At 41.0% G+C, this 7,776-nt stretch overlaps 1 pseudogene; it reads right to left on the bottom strand.

Annotated features, from left to right (window-relative positions):
* Positions 1 to 536: 536 nt before the first annotated feature.
* LOC100595405 lies at positions 537 to 2,116 on the bottom strand (annotated as a pseudogene).
* Positions 2,117 to 7,776: the final 5,660 nt, after the last annotated feature.

Here is a 7,776-nt window from a genome sequence, read left to right as displayed (position 1 = left end):
CATACCAGCATTCCATTTTCAGAAAGCTTCAATTGTTATGAGGTCTGGATGTTTGCCTGGTCTGCCCCTTTGAGGGAGGGCCGATCTTTCTCTGAATATTGATGCAATGCTCTTAGAAATCATTTGCCCTAAATGTACTAAAGGCTTTGGTAGAATGGAAAGAGTATAGGCAGTTGAGCTGAAAGACCTCCGTTGGAATTTTATTTTTGTCACTTGGTGTGTGTATCAACTTGGACAAGTTAAGTAATCTGTTTCCTTACCTGAACATGAGTTTGCTGTGAGGATAAATGCAATGGCATAATGAATAGTGCTTTGAGAGCAGTGAAGTCCTTGTAGAAATGTTTGTTATTTTAAGTGGAAGTGGTATAAGTACCTCCTTTGATTGACTAGAACAGGCTTGGGAAGCTCTCAGACCAACACCATTATATATTCTTTTTTTTTTCTCATTAAACTTTTTAAATGGGTCTCAAAATTCTGTGACAAATTTTTGGCCAAGTTGTTTCCATTAAAAAGTACTGATTTTAAAAACTAATAACTTAAAACTGTCTCTCACAAAAAAGAAAGCCAAAGTGGTCCACAAAACATTCTCCTTTCTTTCTGAATGTTTTACAATGCGTTGTTATCATTAACCAGTCTTTTACTACCAAACTTAACTGCCCAATTGAAACAAACAGTTCTGAGACGATTCTTCCATCACTGATTAAGACTGGGGTGGCAGGTATTGGGGATAATATTAATTTAGCCTTCTGAGCTTTCTAGGCAGACTTGGCGACCTTGACAGCTCCAGCAGCCTTCTTGTCCACTGCTTTGATGACACCCATGACAACTGTCTGTCTCATATCACGAACAGCAAAGCAACCCAGAGGTGGATACTCTGAGAAGCTCTTAACACACATGGGCTTGGCAGGAACCATTTCAATGATGGCAGCATCACCAGACTTCAAGAATTTAGGGCCATCTTCCAGCTTTTTACCAGAATGGCGATCAATCTTTTCCTTCAGCTCAGCAAACTTGCATGCAATGTGAGCCGTGTGGCAATCCAGTACAGGGACATAGCCAGGGCTGATTTGGCCTGGATGGTTCAGGATAATCATCCGAGCAGTGAAGCCAGCTGCTTCCATTGGTGGGTCGTTTTTGCTGTCACCAGCAACGTTGCCACGACAAAGATCCTTGACAGACACATTCTTGACATTGAAGCCCACATTGTCCCCAGGAAGAGCTTCACTCAAAGCTTCACAGTACATTTTCACAGATTTTACTTCAGTTGTAATGTTGACTGGAGCAAAGGTGACCACCATACCAGGTTTGAGAACGCCAGTCTCCACTTGGCCAACAGGAACGGTACCAATACCACCAATTTTGTAGACATCCTGGAGAAGCAGGGCTTGTCAGTTGGACAAGTTGGTGGTAGGATGCAGTCCAGAGCCTCAAGAAGCATGGTTCTACTGGCGTTGCCATCCTTACAGGTGAATTTCCATCCCTTGAACCAAGGCATGTTAGCACTTGGCCTCCAGCATGTTGTCACCATTCCAATCAGAAATTGGCACAAACGCTACTGTGCCGGGGTTGTAGCCAATTTTCTTAATGTAAGTGCTGACTTCCTTAATGATTTCCTCATGTCTCTGCTGGCTGTAGTGTGGCTCGGTGGAATTCATTTTGTTAACACCAACAATTAGTTCTTTCACACCCAGTGTGTAAGCCAGAAGGGCAGGCTTTTAGGTCTGCTCGTTCTTGGAGATACCAGCCTCAAACTGACCAACACCAGCAGCAACTATCAGGACAGCACAGTCAGCCTGAGATGTCCCTGTAATCATATTTTTGATGAAGTCTCTGTGTCCTGGGGCATCAGTGATAGTCACGTAGTACCTGTTGGTCTCAAATTTCCACAAGGAGATTTGAATGGTGATACCACGTTCATGCTCAGCTTTCAGTTTATTCAAGACCCAGGCATACTTGAAGGAGCCCTTTCCCATCTCAGCAGCCTCCTTCTCAAAGTTTCAATGGTTCTTTTGTCGATGCCACTGCATTTGTAGATCAGATGGCCAGTAGTGGTGGAATTGCCCGAACCTATGTGTCCAATGACGACAATATTGATATAAGTCTTTTCCTTTCCCATTTTGGCTTTTAGGGGTAGTTTTCATGACACCTGTGTTCTGGTGGCAAACCCATTGCGAGAAAACACTATATACTTTTTACATGGTTTTATTGTATAAGCTAAAGGGCTGCTGATCTGCAAATCTGATGAAACTGCCTAATTTGGCCTGGTTTTCGATGACAATGGTGAAACATACTGAATAATGTGGAAAATACATCAATGAAGAATCACGCAGATGAATGGAAGTCATTAACTCAATTAAGATGTGCCTGCTTTGAGAATATGGTACCACAGCAGTCTAGCTGGATGTATTAATGGCAAGATAAATATTTTCTGCATCTGAAATCTACTCATATCTGTTGTTTTACTAAATATATGATTTTATTTGGGGCTGATCAGAAGATTTGATTCTTCCTTCTGTAGTAGTGGAATGTCTAATTTAGGAGTTTTGTGCAATGGAACATTCATGAGCTTTGAAGTTACAACTGTGAAGTCTGATCACTGCTTTTGTGACCTATCAGCGGCCTACTCTCCTTGAGTCTCAGTTCTTATCTTTTAAAAGCAGAGAATGATTCTTATCTTGTAGGGATCATTGAAGATCAGATGAGGTACACCAGTGCAGAGCTCAGCAAATGATAATTTCCTTCCTTCTGACCCTTCCTTCCTTTCTTTGTTTCCTCCTCTTTTCTTTTCTTTTCTTTTCTTTCTTTCTTTCTTTCTTTCTCTTTCTCTCTTTTTCTTTCTTCTTTCTTCTCTCTCCCTTTCTTCTTTCTTTCTCCTTCCTTCCTTCCTTCCTTCCTTCCTTCATTTTTGAGACAGAGTCTCACTCCGTTTCTTTCTTTGTGAAGTGCTACAGGTTGTAGAACATTTCCTGAAGTCTCTCAAGTCTATTTTAGGTTTAGTGTATTTAGGACTGGAGTGTGAATTTATTCTGACTTGACTTTATTTCTCTGTTACTCTGTATTGTTGATGAACCAAAAAAATTGCTTTCTGAAGAATACTTGTTTGAGTTCTGGGGTTAAACAATGAAATATTTCTACTTGTTCAGCAAGAAGGGGAGTCAGAAGGCTAATATGTGGAAATAAGTGCCCCATGAATGATTCTTATAATTTAGACCAATTAGTGTTCTATGATTATCGTGAAACTGGCAGAATGCAGCACTCAAAAATCACTAGACAGATTAGAGAAGCACAGGCATGAACGGGACAGAAAGGGGTTAGTGAGAGTTCATGAATGAATAGCAAGTAGATATATTTAATGCATTTAGGTGCCAAAATCCAACAGTAAAAATACATTCTGCAAAAATTCTTTCTAAAAGTGAGGCATTTAGTCAATGGGGGGGGGGAAATGGTCCTTATGCTTTTAATTAGCTTTGATTCATGCAAATTTTACTATTAGCCTTGAGCAGATCTAAGGAGGTAGACCTTTGAAGTTGCTGTTGAGTTCCTTCTGTTGACGCTGTTGAATTAGAATTCTAGAGGAGCCAATGAAAATAACATGCAAACATTATGGCCATTTGTTATCATTATAAAATGTGATAATGTCATTGTTGACTTACAAAGATGATGACCTGAAAGGCCATGACATTATGACATTACATTTTATCAATAATGAAAAATTGCTGCCTTTGCATGGTGTTTGGTGAGCTCAGGCGACCATAGAAGGAGGCTGTAAGCCTTTTTGTTTATTCTAGACTGAAAACGGAAACAAATCAGCAGTTAGAGATTCATTAGGTCGCCAAAGGAAAAAATGGCATCTTGTCTTACCCTATCCGTAGGGAAAGCCGGAGGACCTCACTGACCCAAGGGGTTTAATGTTCATTAGCGAGAGGCTTGCTTGCAAGTCACTTAAATGGTGCTGAAGTCTGCCTTAATAACAGGTTTTAAGGCTTGAGGGAAAATGTGCTGCCCAAAGAAGCTATGATGTGTGAGCATCAACAGACAGTGTGCCTTTTTGGGAAGGGACCTGACAGATGGGCTGTCATTCCATGAATAGGGCACAGCTGATGTTAAGGCGTCAATTAGCTTATTAGCTTGTTCTTAGATGGGAACTAGGAAATAACTTTCATGACTGCTGAAACTATTCATGCACTATTCTTCAACATTTAGAGGACACAATGGAGGTGAAAGAGTCATCCAAGATCATTCTAAACCTCATGTAGCACAGCCATGCTTTTCTGACCATGAGCAGTCATGAATCCGGTACCTGTGGATGAGCTAAAAAAACCTTGAGCCCAAATGCCATGCTGAAAGGCCCACAAAAGCTGTGGCTTCTAAAGCCTCCCCAGTAACTCATGCAGAGATTGAGGCTTTTGTGAGTCTTAGAAAAGATAATTTTCACAAACTATGAGGAAAGGGCAATGTGGTAACTCATCTATCCTGTTTTTTCCCCTTGCATTTATTCTATCAGAGAGCTGTAAAGAGTGGGCAACATATATAAAATTCTGAGTCTAGGTCCTAATATAAAAACTTGAAAGGAATGTAAAATCTTTAGATTTGAGGAGTAAAATAGATTTTCTTTCCTTCTCTCTTTTATGCAGGTGTTTCATGGCAGACACATAAAATACCTATTTATTTGTAGCATTTTATTTCCCTTTCACCTTATGCTTCTGCTTAGGTTTGGGGGAGTTCATGTCAATTTCAATTTCTTTGGAGGGCAATAAATTGGCCAACCTGGGTTTTGGTTCACCCAAAGGGAACATTTCCATCTACCTCCTCTGGTGCAGTTCCTGAGGTGGATGCACACGTGTGTGTGTGCACACATGCCCGTGGGCATTGCCCTCTGCCCAGCCTTGAGTACTGTTTTGGAGATCATGTTTCTGAGCAGCAGAATATTCTCCCTGTCCTAGTGTTTATCTGACTGCCTACCTCCCTGAGGGAGCTCCAGCTCAGTCTTCCAGCTGAGGCTTGCCCAGTCTGAGTCTGCAGTGCTAGTCACTCTGACCTTTCACTGGTGGGCAGCTCTTCTCAAGGCCTCTTGGCTGCGTTGACTCCCACCCATCCTACAAATCTCAGCTGAAGCCTCACCTTGAGCTACTGTAAGAATCGCTGCTAGAAATAAACCTTGGGTAGCGCCCTGACCAATCCTCAAACACCTAGGGAAACCCAGAACATTCTCTCCATGACCTAACAAGAAGCAGTGGTTCTCAAAGTGTGGTCTCTAGATCAGCAGCGTCAGCGTTACTTGGGAACTTGCTAGAAAAGCAAAATCAGAAACTCTGATTTAGGGCCCAGCAATCTGTGTTTGAACAGTCACTCCAGGTCATTCTGATGCAAGCTCTAGTTTGAGAGCCACTAGCTGCAGGGAATGTTTGAAGTTTTTTCTTGCCCTCACAGAATTAATGGGGCAAATCTTAAGTAACATCTATGCATTAAAAATAAATATGTTTCATTTTCTTATTGTTCAATTATGGTTTTCATGTCCTTTCCTTCTAAAAATTCCTAGAAGTAGGGGTAAGGCAGCATTCAGTCTGGCTTGCTTGTTTTGTTTTAGTTCAACCAGGTAGGGCCTTGTACAAAGAGAAATGGTTATTTGATATAACATAATTCGAAGAGCCACAAGAGTATCTCTCCTTTCTCGCAGAAAGGTGCTGCCTGGCATTCGATCTTTGACTATGAATCCCCCTGGTTTAAGATAGCATTAGATGAAAAATATCCCTGGGAGGGGTAACGTGTTAACCTATCAGTGGAGTATACTTTTATTAAGAATGGGTTTGAGGCAAACCCCCGGTATTCCAGGATTTACTATTCTAAGCTTCTTCGATGATTTGCAAGTAATCTCAAAAATTTATGACGTTTAGAAAGTGTACCTTTTGCTGTGGAAACCAATCATATCCCTGGTGGGTGAGCCTAAGAGATGACCCAGAATCTTTATCTTAAGGCAACTTAAAAAAAAATCTTTGTCATTTTGTTGTTAAAAAAAGGGAGAGAGGATAAAATGGCATAGGCCTAATGGGGTTGTTATGAAGATTAAATAAATTAATCCATGTGCTCCATTTTACCAGATAAGTACATCATATATGTGAGATATGATGATGACAGTTGTCTCCTTGTCCCTTTAGAATTAACTCTTATTATAGTTTACTACTGTCTTATTTGAGAAAACAGAATTTTCAAATTAGCTATTATATGTATACATTTAAAGAGTCCAGGCTTTGAGGTGGACCCAGATCTTCTCAAAATCCACTGTGGATTCTGACTGGCTGCTAGTTTGAATGGGCAGGTGGAGGACAGGGCAGTCTGGGTACCTGGGGAGTGGGGGAGAGGGGAGGAGTTGCCAGAAGGGAGGGGCAGTACTGAAATGGGCAGTGAAACGAAGGGAGTGTTTGTGCTGAAGAGAAATTTTGCCAGAGTGAGGTAGTATTCCCATTTTTTCCAGGAAGAGCTCAAGTGGTCATTTTCCATGTTATCAGCAAATAAAATTTTGGTAGAAGGCAGTGTCAGATGAGAGGTTGGCGTAAAACCAAGCACAAAGTCCGGAATTACAGGCTGACGTTTTTGGAGTGGGGGCCCAAACAATAAATTTTTCTGCACAATGTAGTTAAACACCCGGCTTGCACGGATGTCTTTTTAATAGCCACAGAATTCTTTCAGTGATGCTTAAGGATGGCTTCCTTCCTGGTGGGAGTAGAATCCCAGGATGTCTGCCAAGATGTATTACTTAATGTTCTCTGTTTCTCAAAGGTTCAGTAAGCAAAAGGGGTTATTCTGAGCAAGCTGCTGGGACGATGACAGGAACAAACACCTCGATGTATAAATTTGAGACCTTTAACCTCTCAGCTGTCAAATTTCAATATTTCTGGTCACAATGTTAAATGCGCTCCAGTATCCGTTTCAGAGATCTCCGATGGAAAAATCAAAGTTTGCTTTTATATTTACACGCTGTTAGTAAGTTGTTAAAAGAAGAATAAAGCAAGGTGACTGCTAGCCATATTTTGTATTCACGGCTTTACAGCTTCGGCATAATAAACCAGAACCTGTGTTTTCTCTGTAACTTCTAATGCGTGCTCCAAATGACTTAGTGTTATTGCCAGCTCTGTATCCCCTACCTTTTACGAATGATAAACACAGCATGTTGAAGGTAAAGTTTAAAACCAGGGTTATGAAGGAGGCAGGGAAATAGGGGCTAAAACAGGACTTTTAAGATCTTTCCATTTAAAACCAAATGTGTGGGTGTACATGAAGGACACGGTATGAGTCCGCATAGTTTATCTCTCATTCCTTCTTACAAACATGTCTATAATAACCTAATGCATACTACTGGGATGGAAAACAGGGACTTCATATTCTGTTACGTGGAGGCACTATTACCTTTTGGCAGTAGTGGTGTGTTTTGTTTTGCCCTGTGCAATTCTGTAGACACATCTTCCATCATAATGACCTTTCTGACAGCAGATGGGTGGGGAAAAAATGGTTTGAGAAAACCATTTTCCTGTCATGCAGCAAGCAATAATTACTTGAAGTGTGTGACAACGATAGAGTGGGCAGGCTTACCCAAGGACCCATATTGGAAACTTCCTTTGATTCTAGCTCTCCTTTTATTCTTTGTCAGTACACTTGTGCAGAATAGAATGTTTAAATTTTCTTTTTAGAAATCTGTGATGCTTGGGAACTCTTTGATTCCGTAGATATTTCACATATCTTTCAGGGATTCTCTAAACCAGACTGACTTGGGTCCAGGCG

The sequence above is a fragment of the Nomascus leucogenys genome, chromosome 6 (assembly GCF_006542625.1).
Source record: "Nomascus leucogenys isolate Asia chromosome 6, Asia_NLE_v1, whole genome shotgun sequence".
Classification (NCBI taxonomy): domain Eukaryota; kingdom Metazoa; phylum Chordata; class Mammalia; order Primates; family Hylobatidae; genus Nomascus; species Nomascus leucogenys.
Note: the sequence above shows the minus strand (reverse complement) of the source record. Positions and strands in the feature narration are given on the sequence as shown.